The sequence below is a fragment of the Pseudopipra pipra genome, chromosome 2, assembly GCF_036250125.1.
Source record: "Pseudopipra pipra isolate bDixPip1 chromosome 2, bDixPip1.hap1, whole genome shotgun sequence".
Classification (NCBI taxonomy): domain Eukaryota; kingdom Metazoa; phylum Chordata; class Aves; order Passeriformes; family Pipridae; genus Pseudopipra; species Pseudopipra pipra.
The window spans coordinates 1,396,797-1,419,564 of record NC_087550.1 but is presented as its reverse complement, the minus strand read 5'-3'; the positions used below and the strand labels follow the sequence as shown (position 1 = coordinate 1,419,564).

Sequence of the window (22,768 nt, the reverse complement as noted above, 5' to 3'; positions counted from 1 at the left end):
ACTGTGCTAGCATTTCCTATCTGATCATTAAAAAACACCACTTTCTTTTTCTCCTTTGTAGTCTTGAAACAACTCTCTTAGTCTAGAGAAGAAATATGGTATCTTTTTAAGAGGACAAAGTTTGATGACATATAAGCAAAAGACCACTGGAACTATTAAATGTAAAAAAAATAATGTAACAAGTTATTGCAGTCTAAATGGTGTTTCCATTTTTCTCTCTAGGATGAAATTCAGATGACTTACACTTATATACCACAAAGGAAATGAAAAAGGAAATTTTAGGCTGAAAATAGAATTGATTGCTATGACAGCACTATCTGGTTTGTTCATGTTGAATGACATTTTTGAGCAACAGCTTTACAAAGTACCTTAATCAGCCAACACTATTTTAAGTGGAATCCTTCTGAAAAATGTAGATAAAACTGATATTATTAGGTTTTAATCATATACTTTGGTGTTTTTTTCTGGCTTAAGTACTGTATTTCTTCAGTGAAGAAGTGATCTAAAATCTTTTGTTAATGTTTTCTTCCATGCAATTTTGTGAGTGAAAACTTGCTTAAAATTCTGGTTTTTGCCATTTGTATGTATTTCATATTAGAAGGCCATAGAAGAAATTTTATATGTATTTCATATTAATAGGCCAGAGAAGACAATGAAGACATATGATAATCTCTCTCTGAACAATAAATGCAAGCCAATTCCTAAGGTTCATAATGCAGTGAGTTGTTAATATAAAGGAACAGAAAATTTATTAAAGTCAGATTAAATGAACTTTAGATTACCAATACATTCATTGTGTAACCACTGAGAAATCATTCACTCTGGGATGACAGGACTCCCTTTCTACTAACCTTTACCTCATTTCCCAACCATTTTATACAGATAACCATTTGTGTAAAGAAGGGATCCATGTGAAAATCCCTTTCTGTGTGTTTTCAGAATTTAAGTCTATAAACATGCAGAATATATTTTACAGAGTGCTTCATCCAAGGCTACACTGTCATGATGCCCACTTTCCACATCACTACCATGATGTCCACTATTGCATGACACACACTTTAATGCTTATCTGCTCTGATTGCCTCAAGCACACATCTGACTATAAAAGGACATAAAAATATGTCAAAGGCCTGATTTATAGGTTTTAAAAGTCTTTAAAGGAAGCTGGAATATTTCCTCCATAGCCTATGTGGCCTGGCTTTCCAGGCTAAAGCCAAGTAATACATATATATACAAGTAATAAATATATAGAAGATCTGTGTATTCTGGGGAGCATCCTACATCCCAATGCATGAAACAGAAGTCCATCTCAAAAGATAAAGTTTTTTCTTTGATTTACCCAGAAGTAATCCAATTGCTACTTACAGGTTCCACTTATCTCCAAGAAACGGGTTAAATACAAATGAATACAGAATTTTTGATTAGATATATTTATTAAAGGTTTCACATACTATAAAGGATGGGATTTATTACATTTGTATCCTTTCCTGAACTTCAGGATTCATTTTCAATCACTGCAAGCTTATATAAAGGTTTTGATACAAACCAAGTGAAATACATAAAGTCAGCATTACTGCAGACTCTACATGTACATAATTAGAGGCTTTCTTTAATTGTATTTTAACTGAAGAGCAGCTGTATCCCAAACTATTTTACTCTTTGCATTGGCTTTTGAGGATCAGGGCACTAATGGTTCTGGGTTCCTCAGAGGTAGATCAAATTTGACAAGTTACATTTTTCTCCTAAGTTCTTGAAAGGGCTGAGGCAATCCTCGTAATATTAGAGAATTTGCCAAGTTCACCAGAAGTCATTTTCACCTGGTTTTACAGCTTGAATAAGACCTCATTGAGAAAGCAATCCAGTTCAGGGGAAAAAAAATGCTGTTCTTTTGTTCACAGGTCGTTTTCCTATTTGACTCTGCTGGGAAATGATTTACTATATTAACCCAACTGAGAAGCTGAGGCACAGTCTTTGTCGCTGCTTCCTCTGCCACAGGTTTTTCCAAGTTTCATAAGATGATTTCACCTATTTCAGTAAGAATGCATTTCCTTGTGTCGTGCCAAGTGTATTATTCCAGCAAAGAGGTCTCAGGCAGCAGCACAACTTTCTAAAATTCCCTCATTTACTCCTCAGGAAATGTGCTTCTTTGTTCATTGCAACCTACACTTTTAGTTTCTCTCCCCTCTCGCATCCCATTCCCTGTTTACCACTGTTGGGTACCTTCTCAATAAACACAAGAGTGTAAATGGAGAGGTTTGCCTAAATGCCCACAATTATGATAAATTAAAATTAGTTAAGAGGAAATTAAAGTATTTAACTATGGAATTAGCTGGGTGAATTAGTAAAATTGATAAAATCAACTGCAACAAGTACATAACAAAAGTGCACTTCTGGATAAAACTCTCTCAGTGGAGCTTGTGCTGGCACTCTGCATGCAGCTGGATAATAATTTTCTTTTTTTTTTAGGAAACCAGGAATGAAAGCCAGGAAAATAACCTTCTTTTTAGGGTGACAGTTAATTTCTCAAAGGTGAACATGAAAATATTTTCAGTTAATATTTATACACACATACACACGCACTACACACGAAGAAAATGAGGATAATTGCAGTAATCTCAGGGATGCACTAGGGATACTGAGTTAAAAACATTTCAGGGATCTCTAGAATACAAAGCCACAAAAAAATAATCTGAGAAAAGAAGGGCAAAGGTTTGCAATTCTTCCAACGAGTAATTAAAAGGATAATTAAGTATTAAACAAAAAAAGATGTTTGATGATTTTTACTATACAAGACAGCAAGAGAATGAAGAGTAGATGGCATTTTGAATGCTATTTTCCTTATGATCACAAATATCCAAATGGAAAAAAAAGAAACCCATCAACACATATAAAGCTCACACTTCAGGGGTGGCAGACAGGATGTAGTAGTTTATACACTGTTCCAAAATACAAAATTATTTTAGAAGTGTGCTTTCTCTTTGGCTGTTCTCTTGACTTGCCTGTTTTCCTTGCTACCTTACACAAAAGGTAGCAAGGAAATGCAACCTCAATTTCCCCTTTTCCAAATGAGGATACCCATTTCCACCCCTCAAAAGAGGTGTGTTGCACAAATAATTATAGGCTGAGCTGCCACCATGAGGAGATAATTAAACTTATGGAAGCCTTGACAGGATCAAACCCTGGATGCAAACAGGTCCAAGGCTTCTTGCAGCTTGTGCTGCCCATCAGACTGAACCAGCAGCCAAAAGCAGTGAATGAATGGATGTGGTGGGACCAAGGTGCTCTTCATTTTGGTGAACTTTGATTATGCAATGATAAGAGTTATATAGAAATACATAAGAAATCTCATTTACAAACAAGTCATTGGCAGTGGTGGATTCAAGCCTTTGATGGTGTTTCTAGATCCTTGATATACATACCTCCCTCGTTATATTTAAAGTCCATAAATCATGGTGAAAGGGAAAACAAAACAAAACAAAACAAAGAAAATCACCAATGTAATTTAGCAAGGCTAACGAACTTGTGATTACCATTATCTGGGACAGGTCTGATGCCAGGACACTTGCTAGAAAGCAGGCTTTTTTCCAGGGAAGTTGCATTTGAAGTCTGTCAAAACTCAAACAACACTCACAGTAGGTCTGCAGCATTTCCCTCATAAAGGATGCCTTTGACCTCTGCATGAGCCAGTATCTCCTGAGGAAGGGAAGTTCTGCAACCAAGTCAAACTAGGCTTGAGAGAAACACTGGCCAGCACAGGGATGGGAAAGGTACGTAATTTTTTGAATCGATCCACAAACACCTTTGGAGAGGGGATTCAAGCCCTTTCATTAGATGCATTTGCTTCTCAGGCTTCAAAGAGGCACCTGTGACAGCTGCCACCACTCCTGCGTGCACTTGCAGCGAGGTTGGAACCTGAACACAGACAAAAATAGTAATTATGAGGGGAGAACGGGAAGGAAAAGGTTCCCTTGTGATTAAGTGAACAAAGCCTGAAAATGTAAGTTGTGTAGCTGGAGGAAGGAGGAGGAAGGGGATTGAAATTATGATAATATTCAGCTACGGAAAACCTGGTTCTTTGACATTCGTAGACAAGGGAACTCAGTTACTGTGTAAGAAAATATTTTAGTTTTAAAAGTAAAATTTGTATGACACAGATCAGATAGATACAGAGAAAATGGTGTGAAGACATAACAGACAAGGGAACATGACCACAGACTGGAAAGAAGAGACATAAAAAACCTCCCCCACATTACTTGCATAAATAATTCTGGCCATAGAAAACTAAAAAATAAACTGTGAGTAAAAGCTGTATTTATAACAGCAGGCTTAACATTCTTCTGGGTAAAAATTCTTTTAGAAATAAGGAAAAAAATTACTCTCTTTTTTGCCTTTTTGATCAGAAAAAGAATTTTACCTACTGATTAAATGCCAATATTATACACCAGTGAAAAAAAAAAAGACCATTTCATAAACAGCAGACTACAAAATACCTTTTAAATATTGGCAGACTGATAAAAATTGTAGAAAGCTTTGAAGATATAACTTTGAGACTAAAGTCTTAAAATTTAAGTCTTTATACATGTTCTTGAGCATAAATTACTGTATGAAGATAAAGAGGGAGATTATGAATCCCTGTATTTTTTTTTCTGTTACAGCAAAAAAAATATGTATATCAATGCTACTGTCATATAGTACTCAGCAGTTTTTCCTTTAAAGAAAGGATTTTGGAGCTGCAAGTGAAAATGACATCAAATGAATGGCATAAAAGTTATTCCAATCAGAAAAGATCAGTCAGATCAACATTTTAGGATGATTTTGGATGAGGATGTCCCACTCTTTCCCGTTAAAGGCATTGGGATTGGGCATGGAAAGACAAAAGGAGGGAGAACGAAATGGGAAATATTCAGTTTTCAGTGCTATTTGCTTTCATTCCTTCCCTTGTGCACTTGCATAAGATACATTTGCACAGCTCAGTGATAAAACTCCTGAGCTGATTTGGATCTTGTCTGAACACCTGCTGTTTCACACACATGTTTACTTTCAGTTTGAATGCATAAGGTGACTTAATAACAGAATAGACTCAGACCTCAGTTGTTTATTAATTTTACCTAAACCTCTACAAGGATATTCTTCATAAAAGGTGCTATTGCAATAAACCACGCTATCCAAATAAAATATTCTAAACAGTCCTGACTGAAAAAAGGACTTATCCTGAGGTTACATGCTGTACAGAATGATGCTGTCATTCCCTTAGCTGGTGTCATAACACTTTTCAAATCTGTGAGAAGGAAGCAGAGACAAAAGATCTGTTGTCCAAGCAAAGGCAGAGACCTGAGGCACTCACTGAGTTTAGGACTTGATAAGAAATATTTGTGGAAACAAGTGACAATCATAGCAAACAGATCTTTGGATCGAGAATCTTCCTAATATTAGGCCATATCCTTTTATTTAAAAATTACTCTAGTGCCAAAAAACCCAAAGCAAACAAACAAACAAAAAAACCAACCAAAACCAACCAACCAAAACCAAACCAAACCAAACCAAAAAAACCCAAAAAAACCAAAAAAACCAGAAAGTAAGAAAAAAAAATCATAAAAATTGAAGAGTATCTCCCACAGGAAACATGGCTTTGTGTTTTTCATACATCCAGTTTCCTGTCTTGCAACCTATCAGCTCTAGGTCAAATTGCAAAAAACTGCCAGCAAAGAAAAATGAATCAGCAGCTGTGAAAAGCAGGGCAGAGAACCTGCCAGCCCAGAATCAAGGACTCTAGAAAGCTCTGCACAGAGGAGAAAATAAATAAGTAAAGGGGGAGAGATTCCTCGTGGACTCTTGTGGACTTAAGTTAAACAAAGCTTGTGTTTAAAATGATTCCAGAAGATGAACAATATAAACACTCCCTGCCTGAATCCAAGCAGACCTAGGGTGGAATTATAAGTCCAAATGCACAACATCTGGCTCATCGAGAGAAAGGATTCAACTTCGGCGTTAACCATCCTTTTCCAACTGCATACTGAATTTGCCTAAAACTCCAGGAATGCAATTATTTTGTATAAATGGTCCCTGCAGCTGGACACGAAACTATCTTTGAAACAATAACATAAAATGTTATTTACGTCCAGCGACATAACTTGAGAAAGAAATTGCCTCCACTAGCAAAAGGATGACCGGCAAATTAAGAAATGGAATTAAGTGAACAACAGCCACCAGGTATTTGTCAGGGATAAATTTTGCCAAACACAATCCCTTTTCCTTTTATGACTCAATATTATGCTTTCCTTGGGGAAGAAGCAGTAAATGCCATATGCCTTGAGTTTAGCAAAGCAGTATCTTACATGCCCATCTCGTAAACAAGCTACAGAGCTTGGTCTAGAGGAAATCACTGTGAAACAGCTGCACAGAGGAACAAGTCTACAGAAAAAGGGGAAGTAGACCAGCTTTCTGGTAAAGATCTACTCAAGTGAGCAATTCTCAAGGTTTCTTTTAAATTAGTAGAAGCATTATTGAGCTGGGCTTTGGTTTCATCAAGTTCTACCCCAATCTCCCACTGTTTGATATTTCACAGAAGACCAGAATGATAGAAAGGAAAACTGGCTTTAAGTTTACATCAGTTTGCAAGGGGTTAATAAGCTCTTTGAAAATCAGGCTCAAAATTCAAGAGACTGTTTACAATGCTTTTAGGATTTATAGCAGACAATATAAGAAGCAACATAGTTAAACTGAAGTGTGGTGAGCTTAAGATAGGCAAAACATTTAAGGCAGAAAAACCTTTCTAATTGAAAGAACACTCAAGCACCAGAATAAATTTTCCAGAGAAGTTTTCAAAAATGGATATGACAAACAGTCATGATTGTTTTAGGATAAGGAAAGGACTAGTAACCTCCTTTCTCCTGAGGTCCTATTTTCTATGTATTCTAAAATAAAATTTCAAAATATTATTATTTCAAAATAGCCTTTGCATTATAATGATAGAAATAATCTAAGAACAAGAAATGGAAATGCTTGCTACATCATGATATATTTGAGTTTGATTCAGGTAAGAGGGAAAGAGGTATGACACTGTCTTTTATTCCATTGTCTCTGATCAGAAAACCACATTTTTTGAGGATAATCTGCAAGGGTACATGGTTACTAACACAAACATATGTCATCCACTCATAAAAGCGATTCTTACTGAAGTTTCTTCCTCTATTATGCCAAGAACCATTTGATTTGCAGAATACATAAACAACAATAAACTTGGAATACATTCTCTTGCACATCCTGCATTTGATTGTCAAAGAATTTACTTCTCTGACAAGATGTTTATGGAGTTCAGTGCAGAGAAAAATTATATTTTGCTTGCAAATATTAAATGACATGAATAATCACATAGAAACAAAATGATGCAAGCTTTGTAAAGAAATGTTTCTGGGCTGAAAGTTCAGTATTTGACTCACATATAATAATGAATGAATTCCTTGGTGTTTTAATGTATCTATCATTCAGTTCACTTATCAGCACACACACTGCAGTTGCTTTCATTATGTTACTCTTGGTAGAAAATGTGTATTTATTTTGTCTAGTATTGATATAAATCAACATAGACCTTGGAGCAATTTGTGAAATTCTTAAAAAGAAAAAAAAAACAAAAACCATCCCTTTCACCAAAACTTCACGGGAACTAGTGAATACTCAACCCCGTTAAAATGACAAAACTAGTAAAAATTTTTTGTATTGCAATTAGACCACAGAACTCTACAATGCAGAGTATTTGAGGTAAGATGGACACATTTATAAAACAGCGTTTGGATCCCAAGTGCCCAATCCATAGTACTCACAGCACGAACACAGAGTTTAAATCAAATTACATGCCCCAGGTCTTAGGCTGGTTTCTAACAGCCACAGAAAAAGACCAAACACATCTCACACCTGCTTGCTGTGACAATCTCACCTATTTCTCTGAATTGTCCTTAACTGGCCTCTGCCAAAGCCAGGGTGCCAGAGGGAGAGGGCAGCAGAGCTGCCCTGGGTCAGGGCTCCTGGTGCCAGTGGCCAGGGCTGGCTCTGCCCTTGGCTGCAGCTCCAGAGCAGAACCACTGCTCCAAGAGCAGGCAACGACTGTATGTGACAAATAAACTTATGCCAAACCCCTTGGTCTTGGAAGCCTAAAACTAAGCCCTGATATTCAATACTGAAAGTTTAAAACCAAAATGAGCAGGCTAATGGTTTGAATTTTTTGGCTTGTTTTCTTAACCCCCCTCTGCTGCAATTAAAGGTATGCTATCTGTAAAAGAAAGGTAAACACACCCAATTAGCTCACAGCAGGTTTATAAAACATGATATCCTTCAAAAGGCTGACTGAAAACCCACAACAAAAGAGGAAAAAATGCCTTAGTAAACATTTAGTTTCTTATTCCTCCCCCACTGGGAAGAACTGATTTCTGGCAGAAACACTCCTGTACTCTGTTCCTATCTTCATCAATTGATTTGATATTTATGAAGAACCATCCTATCTGGGTGCAGGTTGGTGCCCTGTCCTTGTGGTGATTTCAACACCCCTTTCTTTGCCTTACAAGAAATTGAGAAAAAAAAATCAAAAGAGAGTGGAACGTATTTCAAAAAAAAAAAAAAAAGTAAAATAATGGATCTTGTTTCTTTTTCAGTGCCATGAGTACTGTAACTCAAAAGAATTGTGACAGGAGAAATCAATAATTCATCAACAGCTGAAAGTGGCACATAGTGAAAAGGGCATGTGTACATAAAAGGGGAAATTTGTGTGCTCATAAAGAAAGTCTGAAAGGTAGATGGGTGGACTGCAGAAAAATTACTTCAGAGCCAGCAACTGAAACAGCTCTTTGATATCTGCTCTGTCACAGAAACCTTATATTCTCATTATTTGGCTACTTTTATTCCACCAATAAAATATACAGTGTGTAGCTTATTATCAGTATTCAGGTCCTTTATAAAAAACCACTATATGTGATAATTGAGGTCGATCTTGAGAGAATTAAAAACCCACAAAACAGAGTTTACAAAGCTTTGTGTTGTTCGAAACCAAGACTTCACAGTGAACAGAAGAGGAATTATTTTTGTATTCAGGGAGACATAACTCCAGACAAATTCACACTCCTAAAAATTCAACAAGATATTTCACAATCACCCATATGGTCGTTGTGCTAATGTCACTTCACAAGCTGGCTTATAGATCTCTTATGATTATTAAAATGTGTTACTAAGCTCCTGAAATTGTGAAGACAAAAAGATCAGTTACTGAACTCAGTGCACTATGAAGGCACATCATTTTAATTCCTTACCCCAACTTTCTGATTCTCAACTTTGTCGTGTAACTTAAGCAAGCAAAAGATGCTACCTTACAGTTAGAAAAAAATAAGCTTGTGCCACATGGGAAGAGCTTTGTGTGGCCTCCTTCAATAAGGAAAACAGCCTTTCAAGTGTTCACCGATCTCAGAAGTGACAAGAATAAGAGGGAATGAAACAAAACCAATAGAAGAAGTGTTAAAAATAAGAAAGTAAAAGAGCACTTTCAGCTATGGAATGAAATGGAGGTTATGGCATGGCCATTCCAGTGACTGAAAACATCAGGAGGCAAACCACACACTACCCACAGTCCTACCATGGACTGTGAATTTACACACTGTGAAACAACAGCTCTGCTTCTTCTGTCCCAGGACCCCCATCTCATGGGTGAGAGGCAGAGTGTGTGTGCAAGCACAGCCCTAGGGATTAATGCAGCAACCTGAAAGGTTCAAGGTGATGTGAAACGTGTCTATCACTCACCTGGCAGTAGCTGCTGCAAGACCCAACACCAATATACAGAATTTCTGTGTTGTTTAGCCCTTGCAAGGACTGCAAGGTGCTATTAAATTCCTAGATAATTAGTGTACTGAGTTATTTTAGATGGTAACAGAGAAAAGAAAATCAGAAGGTCATAGCTTAAGTTGTGTCATTTCCAAACAAAAAAACTTTTAGCAAGGAATAAGATTTTGAATTTTTTAAGGACATTTACTAATAACTTACTCCAAAGCAAAACTCAAATGGCCAGCCTGCCATGCATCAGAGTGCCATTCACTCATATACTTTGGATTTCTCCAATCTAGGGCTGTGTTTTAAGCACCACCCTCTTGAACAATGCCTGCTACAAACCAATATAGGATGCAAGCGTTCTGTAAGTTCTGTAAAATAATTTTTTTATACCCTGCAATGACTCCTCACAATTCTGATGCCAATTGGTTAAACAAAAAGAGCACAGCACCACACAATGGAACTCAGTCTTCTAAGAGGAAGTGTGCAAATAGGCAGCAGAGGACTGAGGTGGATGGAAGAGTCAACAAAACACCATAAACACCAGAAATAAGCATCCTGAAGAACATTTCCATGATTCACCCTGGCAGCTTTGTCTTTTCACTGGAGCAGCAGCTGAAAAACTAGGAGAAAGTACTGCCAGCTAGAGGAAAGCAGTACTGCAGCTACATGAGATATGCTGCAGTTCCCTGGTTTCTGGGATATTCACCCACTCTCCCCATCAGCATCCAGAGCTGTTGCCTTAGTGATATTTCACAGTCCAACAGGACACTGACAGTCTGATTGCACCACTCCTGCAACCTGAGTGATGGCAGGGCAGCAGAGATGGAGTTAAAAATACGGTCACACAGCATTGTATGGTTTCCAAAAGCCTTAGTTCTATTTGTTTCAAACAGAAATCAACAGCAAAACAAAGCTGAGGCAATGACAGAAAGAATCTGAGAGGGAGGCAAGAAGATTTCAAAGGGTTTTAGACACAAGTGTTGCCCAGATGTTCAGTAAATGAAACCACAAAGTCTAATCAAACAAACGTTTTCAGGCAGTTTATAGTCACGGGAAGAAAGTTGGAAGGAGATGGGAATTCTAGCTTTGATCATGAAGCTAGTATCAAGGAAACCATTTTCAATTTCAGAGGATATTTGGAAAGTGCTGTTTAATAGATGTACCACCACCCTTCAATGCCTCCCCCCTTTGTGCAAAGGCAGGCTGTGGTGCACCCAGAACGAGGAGATCAGGCTTCACAACACTTTGGGTCTCACAAAGCGACTGCTTGGTTGACTTTGTTCCAACAGGACCCTAAAGCAGGTCTGAAGTCCAACATTCCCGGTGTCACTGTGGGAAACCAAAGGGCAGGACCAGGAGAGTCTTTAAATAATTACCCAGAGGAGTGCCATCATACATTTCAGAATGTTTCCTCTCAAAAGCCTTACAGAGAGAAAAAAAAAATTATACACACACACACAAAAAGACACCTAAATTCCATTGAATCAACCTCTGCCAGTTTGTAAGTATTTGTTCAGAAGGTTGCTAACCAGTCTTAATTGATCAAAACCAGTATGTAAGGAAAGTGAAATGGTAAGCAGAATATTTTTCTACTTTCTGGAATTCCATTCTTTTGCATTACATATATGAGTTTTAAGTATAAATTTACATAACACTCTTATTAAAAACAAATAGTTTTCACTTGGCTTTCTATTTCTGAGTGGACTTGCAAGACATTTTTGTATATCACACCTAAGCAAAGTGAAGCAACAACATAGTGGAAGTTCTTGAGCTAAATATCTAAACCATCTCTACAGTACTGACTGTTGCACTTACATTTCCACAGAATTCTTGTACATAAGTGGTGCTGTGAGTTTGTAAATGCCTTTTTTTTTTTTAAATCAAAAGGCTGCTCAAATATTTCATCCAAGAATAGACACAAACTGATGCTGTGCTGGAGGCCTCCAAAGAATTGAGGACACTTGTGCTCTACAGTAACAAGAAGCTCTTGCCCTTTCTTCACAGAAATCCTAAGTAGGTCTGCAAGGACAGATGCATCTTTCATGATACTAAAAATTGTAAACTCAATTGTTAAAACAATTAATTGTGTATTATATGCAGCTAAGCAGTGTATAAGTCATCTGTTCCCTCCTAAGTAATCATGTAACAATGCCTTTTGCTATTTTCCAATAAACAACAGGCATTTTAAAGCTGTCCTCTAAAAAGATTGTCTGAATTGTTTTTTCTGCCGATGCTAACAAGTGCAAAAACTGAGTCTCCTTTTGCTTAAGATGCAATGACATCCATCTTTGTTTCCTTGTTTGTGATACTCAGAAAGGTAATCTCAAACGTGAACAAATGATATTCAAATAATTTTTTTTTTTTTTTTTTTGCTAAAGAATATAGACTGGAAAGTTCTACAGCGAAATTACACTAGCTCAGAAAGCAGAACACAAGCAATGGGGGATTGATTTAAACACTTATTCTGAAAGTTTTGATATTTTTTTTTTCATTTTAGAGAAAAGCCAAATTTAGTGCTGGCTCAGGAAATCTTCTATGCATATGAGTCATAACTATGCAGCTGATCAGTAAGAGAATCCCAAATGGAAAGGTGAACAGGAGTTCACACATTAGGTTTTTGCACACTAAGCACAAATAATTTCAGAAGAATATCTCTGGCGGAGGTTGTTTGCATCCCTTTTCTAACACTTCTCTTCTTAATGCCACACGTGCAGCCTTGAGATTGGAATCAGCTCTGGGACTCTAAATTGCTACTTCAAATGCTGGAAAATACTGAAAAGAACCCTGTGATTGCTTATGCCTAAAGGAGTATTTTAGTTTTCCTTGTCTAATCAACTTTTTCTGGCTTCTTAGCACACATAAGTTGCTTTTTCACTCTGACAGTTTGCAAGAATATTAACAAGAGGACAGGAATGTATGGCAGAAGTTCTTTGTAAGACTAGAAGAAATAAATTATCTTAACTTACATAGTTTGAGGAACACACGGCTGAAATGCAGCCCATATGCATGATGATTATTTATAGGCATACAAATTATATTCAAAAAAGAGCCAGATGGCTTTAGCAACACATCTGCTGTCTTCAAGGCAGAACTTCTGAAGCAAACTTGGGACATTAACTCCTATTATAGAGCAGTCAAGAACCAGTAGGGCTACATTTGCTTTGTAGTCTGTAAGAGTTGTATCTTCCTACACAGAAGTTGAATTTAATCTGAAGTCAGCATCAAAGACAGGCTGCAATATTTTGCATTTTAACAGGGTTATCATGCTGTTACTAACTAAATGCAAGGCTTGGGAAGGTAGGTCACCACTAAGGCAGAAGCCAACCCTCACACATGCTAAGTGGTGGTTACATAAATCTTTATGTCAGCCTGCAGTTCTGTGTATTTTGCACTGATTTTCAGCAAAGTCACAATCCCTGAAAATCCTTCAAAATCACAAACATTCACAGTTCGTGTTATTTTTCTTGTTTTACCTTAAGAGAAGGTTCTCTTTTAACAGATAATACCAAGAGGTGATTGGAAGACATCTTAAACATAGAAATCAGAACCACGTGAGTATAACATACTGATTTATAATGCCGAGGGAGGGATGGGAGAGAAGTCAGACATCCACTAACTACGTGCAAAATATACTTTTGAAATTTAGAAGTCGAACTGGGAGAGAGCACTGGGAGCCCTGCTTCTAATCCTCACCTGGACAGGCAAAACTTGGCACAAGTGCTTGAGTTTACACCTACTGCCTCCTGCAGCAGTGTGCTACACTAAGTAGTACTATTGCTCATTTTGATTTATATTCAGCATTTCAGAAACTTCTGCAGGAACAGTACTCCTCTCCTCCCCTGCTTATCCTACTTGTTATAAAAAGCAGCTTTAAAACAAACAAACAGAACATATTCTTAAAAAAAAAAAAAAAAAAAAAAAGAAGCTAAATTTGCCTCTTCTGCTAGAATGGATTCACTCCTTAGAGTGCAGCTTTGCCCAAGGCACTTTTGGATCCTGTCTGTTTTTCTGGCAACACAGATAAAACTGGAAGCTGGATCCACTGCACCATGTGGAAGCCCCAGTGCAGGCAGTTTCCAGCTTATGTCTTGCTAGAAGGGGTAGGAAGAAGCTCTCTGTGCTCTGGTGCTGCTGCTGTTCCCAGCTGGGAGCTGGAGAGCAGATGAGTGCAGTGGGAGCTGTGCATCCCCCGCCAGCATGTGCTGGAGGAGATTCAACTGCATCAGTACCTCTTTCCTGGGACAGATAACTACAGCAGGACCCTGTTTTCCTGGCCTCTTGACCAGCCTACACTCTCCATACTCCTCCATCGACAGGGTGGCCAAAGGCTAGAATATACAGCAGGACCATGCTGTGCTGCTCCTTTGTTCAGTGAGAACTTAGCTCTCCTACAAGACAGAAATGCTCTGCAAATAAAATTCTAATGGTAATTAGAAGCATAAAAGTTAAAGCATATGCAGATGTTTTTCCAAGTTTGAAAGTTTTTCTAAAATCTGAAAATTCTAGATTTCAATGCATTCAATTACTTCCATTAGGTAAGATACTACTCCTGGTATTTATGAATACTCTTTTCCCCAAATTTTCAAAAGCTTCTGGAATGGTTTTTAGGAAGGTTATTTTTATTATATCAGAATAAAACATTACCCTCTCTTTCCTTATGTATATAATTTAATTTTGTTAGACTGTCTAATCTCATTGAGGCTCCCAATCATCCCAAATAAGAACTTGCTATGAGAGGGAGTGAATTTGACCTCTTTGAAATGCTAATTGAATTCCTTATCTGTAAAGCCAATATTTGTGTTGTATAGCTCAGTGACGGAGAGAAAAAATAATCCATAAGCCTGATGAAATGATAAAATGCATTTGTTTAAGTCATTAAAATTAAACAGTGCTTATTCTAGGCTCTTATTTCAATTTGCATGAGATCTGAAAAGAATACAAAACAAATGCTAGAGATCACAGGTCCCTGCAAAAATTCCACAGCAGTGCCCTTCCAGTCGAACAAAATCAACCCAAAACTTGGGTCTTCAACTCTTACGTGTGTATCATCCTCAGCAATGACATCATCAGTGTGACTCAGACTGTTCCAAGCGAGCTACTCTGGGAGAACTTTGTCCTTTAAACATCAAACACTGTCATTTCACCATCAAAATGCTCTGTCACAAATACAGGCACACAAAGTTGTCTCCCTGCTGCTTTTGGAAAGGAGAAAGGCATTTTCATATCCCCGATAACAGCAATTCTGAAAGTTAACAGAAGCCTCTTTCTCTGTGTCAGATGTCCCCTTTCTGGAGTAAAGAACCACTGTGCTGGTACTGGCTGTCTGCTGCAGCTTCAGCTGTGCAGTGGTGATCGGGGTAGGGATTAACTTCGCTTAAACATTTGACTGCTTTTCCTTTGGGAGACTATGGAAACATGCCAGAAAGAGTGATTCTTCAGAGTAACACTTGTGCTAATCTCTAGACCTGCTTCCATCAGCTGCATGTGCCAAGCCCCTTCGTCCCTCTGGGAAAGGAGGTTCCATGGGGCTGATACTTCTCTTTTAACATGTAAGATTGGGCTTTAACAGTGTTGGCTTCTGCCACTGCCCGTAAAAGCAAAGATAGGAATTCTGGGATTAGTTTGTTTTAAATCAATGGATGCACATGCCAGAATTGCAGCTTTAAAGCCATTAGCAGGAGTTAGCAGTGCATAGTCTGCTCCTTTATATAACCACTCTTATAAATCACATGTGCTCAGCCATTCCTTCACTTCTCGTATGGGCAACACCTCACAGCTATATGGGGAAGAAGAAAAACTGGCTGCTGTAGAAAAACTCTTTCTGGTTGGGCCAGACCACTGTTCTGTGCACTTTGGGTACATGCAAACCAATTTCTGTGTGACTTGCCTGTGGTTAACTCCCAGTAACACAGTTAAAATGTAAAAACAATATGCTTATTAAGGCGACAACTACAAAAAAGGTTATTTCCTCAGAAAATTACTAAGTGTTACATTTGGATGGTATAATACATATTTGGGGAAGGAATGAAGATGACTTGGATGCTTACTACGTTTCCTGTTCAAGAAATACCTAATAAATCGTGTGAGAGATTATTTTCCTGTGAAAATATTATATTAAATAGAAGTAAGTGGAAAATCTTCCTGTTAAAGCCATCTGTTTCCCTCCCTCAGGCTCACAGAAACTGCACATGTCTGTGCCTGCATGAAAAGAAGAGAATGGATTAGATACAGATAAGTATTTGGAGCTAGAGGATTGATTGAGTTGAAATTAATTTTAGATGCAGCGAGATTGTGTCAGCCAGGACCAGATCTTTGCAAGTCACAGAGTGAACAGCACCATGTGTGGAAGAACATAAGTGAATTTTCTTCTTGACCTTAGGCTGAGGTTAGTGAACTCCTGATTGAAATCCCTTAAAAGATTTTTAACTGATGTAAATTCTAAATATGCAGGCAAATCTTTTTATGAAGTGATTATCGCTGTCAAAAAATGAAGTTGATGGACCAGCAAAATACATACTTCAGGGGCTCAGTATTATTTGCAGAACTAAATAATAAAAGTGATTGCAAAAGGCTGTATTTAAGGACTATTTTAAACTAAGAAGGTCTTAGATAGAGGAGAATGACATGTAAGGTCACCTGCATCTATGCAAGATATTCAAATGCCAATGGGCAAAGAAACATCTGTGGCAATAATCATGAAAAGATTAAATGATGGGATTTTTAATGCATAGATGTAAATTTACCACATGGCAACAAATCACACTGTATATGGGTGGGTTTTTTTGGACACAAATGTAGTAATTCCCTGGAGACATTAATTATATAATCATTTAATTAATAGGGTGGAAGATTAGGAATAAGGGGTAGGACGGTGAAAATAAACAGTTTTCTTGTTTCTCCTTGTTATGAGAATTGAAAATCTTTAGCACAAAGCTGTTTTGAAGTAAGAAGTAACCCTGATGTTTTACTGCTTAAATTATCTTGAAATCTTGTGCTGCAGATTCTCAGTCTGGGCATAGAAAAATGAATGGGTGTGCATAAATAGTCACACTAAAAATCCATTAAAAATCAGTATATTTCCCCTTAAAATAGAGTCTCTAACCAATAAGCCTTGCCATGGACAAGAGGAGCACCCTCTCATTTTAGAACAAGTGTTCACTGAGAGCTTCTGAGCTTCAGAAATTACTCCAGCTCAGGGGAAGGTTCTCATCTCAATGTTCACAGTCTACTCAAGTCTCCAGGTGAAATTTAGGTGTTATCAATGTCCTCATTTGTGAAGTACTCAATGAAGCAGCATGAATTCCTGCGAGGCAAAACCACAGATATAAAACCCCACTTGACTTCAGGTCAAGTCAAACAAGGTGAAGGGCAATATTTTGGATGTTGGTGCAATTTGAATAAGATGGGTTATGGATGTGAGAGAGTTGGTGGAGAAGCACAGAGAGGGATGCTGAAGCAGAAGCTCTTTGATTCCCCCCAGAGATAACACTGCATGCCCTAGGGAGTTTTCTTACCTCCTGCTGAACATCTACCAGTCTGCTCCTACCCTGCACAAACTGGAAAAATTATCCTTTTACATATGGACAAATATAATTTTCATCTATTATCTTCTAGTGTTTAGTTTCCAGAATAGGCTTAATATTTCACACTCTCTTCTTCCTATGTATATTTTTCTTTCCATTGTTGTTGTGCATTTTAAGGTGTTAAAGATCACGAAATGTAGCATGTTTTGCTCTTGAAGACTTCATTAATAAAATAAGCACCAGATTAAAGCAGATCACACAACTGTTACTTCCTGAAATCTAACTTCTAGTTTTGTTTAACCTCTACAATGCCACTTAAGCATCACCATCATATAAAATCTAATTAAATCCTCCCACAAAGGATAATATTATATGCAAAGAGCTCAAGATTGAGAACAAGAATAATAATACTGATCATAATTTGCCACTCCCAAAGACAGATTAAAGAGCAGTAGTAACTGTTCAGTGTTAAGAATTGAACTCATTCACAATACAGATCTCCAGTGAATACAAGCTATCATGCATAATAAGTTTACTGTCCTTTCATAAATATGTAAAGCTGATACAATGTTGTGACAGTTTTATGCTTTCTTTCAGTTCTGTTTAATAGCAGGCATTAAAAAAAAAAACAATGAAAAACTATCAATTTTAATAAGTTTTGGGGATTGTCCAAAGCGAGAGGAAGAAAAAGTAATAGTGAGGTTCTTGGGGAAGAACTAAAGGCATTAAATAAACCAGGTAAAAAAATTGCCTCACATAAATTAAAAAGGCAAAATTCAGCTTGAAATTAATACTGAAGCTAAACAAAACCCCTGAGTGTTGCAACGTGTTTTTATGCTGGAAGGCTGGTGGAATAGGGAAGCTGAATGCCTCTACAAACTCACAAACACACCCAATTATTTCTGCTACAAGTCCATGACCTGTGGATTTCAACTGGAGGTAGTTACCCATCCTTTAACATCCCAGACTCTGAGATGGACTTATTTTGCTCTGTCAGTTGTGGAGCCAAGTTTAAAGCCTCAGATCTCACTGCCTTCCAGTTTGGAAAGCTAACCATTAGTACCACACATTGTTATTACTTCCTTCTTTTCTTTGCAATGAATGCAGAATTAACCTCTATAAACGGTTTGATTATCTCCGACAACAAATCTGAGGCTAATAATTTACGGTGTTTTACCAAAACATTTCTGTTAACAAGCAGACCACAAGGCATATTTCTCATGTGCAGTTCTCCTCAAGCAGCTTTTCATTCAACAAAACTCCCACGAGAGAAAAGTTATGGAAAAAAACAACTGTTTGAGAACTCTTAAGGGCATAGTCACAGTTTAATATAAGCCAGTCTCCAGGCACCTCAGGTTGCCTTCCCCTGAATATATTTTCAAGGCAGAAAACTCTGGTCTTTTTGCTGTTGTTTAAATTTAGCTGAACAAATCTGGTAAAATATAATACAGTCCAGATGCATTACTGCTGCTTTCTGAGAAAATGCACTGATATTATAAAGTGTCCTTCATCTTTTAAGGTTTTATGATGTTCTGGCCTCATCCATCTCACTTTGTGAGAAGGAGGTTACTGGCTAAAAAAAAAAAATAATGAAAAAAACCCTCTCTGGCAGTATCTGCCCAGAAGGCTTTTGAACTTCCATAATTATACATACACACAGAAGTCACAGACAGAGAAACAACAGTGCTCTCAGTACATATTTGCAAAACATACTGCAAGTCATTGGGGTTCATCTTCCACGTTGCCAGAGAAGGAATGAGTGGACAGAATTCAGGATTTGTCAATTAAAATTGCCAAGGGCAGACCCAGAGTTCCTGCAGGGTGATGATATTCCATGCAACAGGCACAGCAAAGCTCTTACAAATCACAAATGTTTCCTCCCTGCTTGTGTCAAAGCACAGGCAACAGCAGATTGGTGAGATTTTACTAAAGACTATTCCCCTCCCCTCACAAGTTCCTTGGATTTGCTTATTTGACTGAATGACTAGTGAGCACCAGGATCCTGCTTTTCTTTCACTTTGAGGAAGACTTTGATTCAAAGGTGAGACACTATTTCCAAATATCTTTATCATTAAACAATCAGTCCTTTGGTGGAACACGCGGAATACGGAATTTCACAGCCATGAGAAGAAAAGGCAATTGTCCATCAGCAGCACAACTCCAAATCCACTTTGTGAAGCTGAGTGTGTCTCTAGGTTTGTAAAGGTGGCAGGCAGACCTAGAGCTTGGGCCCAGACAATTGTGCTTCCAGGGAAGGGCTTGGGGCAGGCAGAGGGGAAAAGGAAAATGGAGCAGTTTATACCCGAACACAGCAAAGCACCAGGGCTTATGTAGAACTCTCAGCTGGTTTTTAATAGCTCCCAGCTCCTTCATGCCTCTCTGTTGCTCTCAAATTATGAGAAATACACTAAATTGAAAATAGTTTAATGTATTTTAAGTGAACAGTCCATATTTTTTCCTCTCTAAAGTGGGGTAGATCTCATCTAACCATTCTGGATGACCTGAAGGAGGAACTGACAGCATGAAGCATCACCAGAGGAGAACAGAGATCTGTACCTTGATTCCAAAGGGGGAAAAAAATAAAAAAAAAATGCCTGTACTTCCACTGAGGAAAGGAGACTTAACGTCTGCATTCCTTTTAAATCAAAGCTGACATTTTCAGGGCAGTGATTGTACAAAGAACCATCAAATGAAGGGGGGGAAGTAATCATAGTCCTTGCTCAAAAAAAAAAAATGAAAGAAAAAAAGGAATTACTTTTGTGGTCTCAGTCACTAAGAAAACTCATTAACTTGTATAATTTAATTGTATCCAGCTGAAGTGGTAAATATCATGATAGATTTTTTTCTTATGGGTCATTACTTGTGTGGTTAAGTGATTACAAAGAGAGATATGAAGCCTGTGGTGGTATTTAGCTTTTAAATATTGAATTTCCTTACACCTCTAATGCAAAGTGATGCAGATTCGCTTTTGGTTTTCAATACAACACAGTTAAAGTACCACTTGCAGATTTTTCCCAGACACAGTTCTGCAACATGATTATCAAATAAGTGTGTTTACTTGGAGGATTTATTACCCATTAAGCACCATTTTTTCTCTTTTGGCTTTGCTCAACAGATAAAGTTCTTCTGCAAGAGGAGTGGAAGGCTATTTTGATAACACAGGGCTCTGGATACAAAGGACAAGATATTGGAATATCTCTTGCAGCCCACAGTCCCTGTTTTAACTGAAGACTTATCAAAATCAAACTAGAGTAATACATCTATATTCATCTTTTAAGGATACACATTCCTAAAATAGACAGAAGAAGGAAAGCACAGAAATTCAAACTAGTAAAAAAAACATTACCTATGATTTCATTCCATCCCTTATTTATCAGGCCAACTGATAGCAGAGGTGAATGAGTATTCCTGAAAAATCACACGTTTTTTGGGTGAGAAAGTTGTCTCACCCTCATGCTATAGCAAAATATCCTCAACTGTTGCTTCTACAGCAGCTGCTGGGGCAATTTACCATTTAAAACACCAGTTTTGGTGGAGATACTGGAATTTTTGCCCTCTGGGACACAATGCTGCTAGAAGCCTTTACGGGGGTGTTCCATGTAGGTTGCTTAGCTGTAACTGAGCCAAGGCACTTTGGTCTTGCTGCAAAAAAGGCTCGTGATCAAATGTGCTACTGAGGAAAGGACATTTTCATGTAGAGAAACAGAGACAGTGTACAGAAAAATGTTTTCTAGTGTTAAACCAGAACCTTGAAGTGGTAACACTTAAAATTAACAAACCCCACTCACACATGACCTGCCTTTTTTTTTTTTTTTTTAGCTTCTGTGGTGTATTGATGAGTTTCTAAAGAGAACTAAAGTTCTGTGGGATAAAGAAGCAAGAGATCAGCTAAGCTGTAGCTTAGATCATCATTTATTGAAGAGCTAACTTCAATACAGGCATTTTTTCCAAAATTTTGATTTTACGTTCATTTGTACATGTTCAATTCCTAAAAATACTGTCTAGGAGATGAATCCTAGAAGAATACCAATGTAATTAAAAAAAAAAACCAACAAACCAATCAAAAAAATTCCAACCAATCAAAATAACCCCCAAAATCTCAACTTGTCTCCTAAAACATAGAAGTAGAAAACTTTTTTGTTAGGGACTAACACTAGCAATAATTGTACTAAGGGGGAATGGTTTCAAACTGAAAGAGAGTAGGTTTAGATTAGAAATTAGGAAGAAATTCTTCACCATGAGGGTGGTGAGATGCTGGCACAGGTTACCCAGAGAAGCTGTGGATGTCTCATCCCTGGAAGTGTTCAAGGCCAGGTTGAGCAACCTGGTCTAGTCATGCAGGCTTATACCAACAAAATGAAAAGTATTTGTGCAAATAATGTTTTCTTGAAAACACTGGTTTATATTATAAAGCAACGAGCAAATCTTGTTAGTGCTGTTTTAATCATGAATTTATGTTGTGTGCAGGTTTAACCAACTTTAAAAGATACATCATTGGGCACTAAGTGCCACAGTATCTTTACTTCAGAATTTTTATTGCCACAGTAGAAATGTAGTGGTATTTTTCAAGTGATTATTCAGTAACTTTTAGAAATAATGATTTTGGAATGATTTTTGTGTGGTCTCCTCAGCATGGGGGGTTTGGGACTAGATGATCTTTGAGGTCCCTTCCAACCCAAACCATTTTACGATTCTATACAATTTGCACAAACTCCCCAGCACAGCAAGAATTACTGCTTACAAGGAACCACAATTTCCACCTCCCTCTCTCCCTCTTTATTTTTCATTTGGAAAAATATAATCAAGCTATAATCAGCTATAATCAACTTGTGGAACAAAGATGTAATCTCGTCTCTCATAAGAAACCATACAACAAAACCATCAAAGTTAGTTTGTGATGAGACTCCTCCACAGTGACTTGTTTGAGTGAGCACTTCCAGCTGCTGGACAAAGACAATGCTAATTCAGTATTTTTTTCTGACACAAGAGTGGCTGCTAGACTGCAGCACTAAAATGAGAGTCTCCTAGGAACAAGTCCCCCATGACTCTATTTCCAGGGTCTTTTCCCAGGTGATATGAAAGAGTCTCATGGATACTCAACAGTCCCAGTAAAGACTTCCTCTCACATTTGGTCCAGTGAAAGGTTGTGCCTGTCAACCTTATTTCTTCTAAAATCATATAATTTAACTATTCTTTCTCTCTCTCTTTTCCTTAATTTGGTGTTTTATTTTCTTAGAATCTGATATTTTATTAGATTTTCTTCTGCTTCTCTGGCGTCTCCTCCTTCACAGCAATTTATCATGTTTGTTTTGGCTTGTTTATTTTTGTGGGGTTTTTTACTATTTGGTAGATATTTCCCATTCTTTCACTAGCTGATGTTTCCATACCTAATTACACATCTTTCCTTGTTTCAAAATCTTACAAAAGCTTTAATTCAT

At 37.6% G+C, this 22,768-nt stretch overlaps 1 protein-coding gene across 4 annotated transcripts in view; it reads right to left on the bottom strand.

Moving 5' to 3' along the window:
- Positions 1 to 22,768, bottom strand: part of ROBO2 (roundabout guidance receptor 2) — a 1,041,091-nt gene that overhangs the window by 559,586 nt on the left and 458,737 nt on the right. The window lies entirely within an intron of this gene.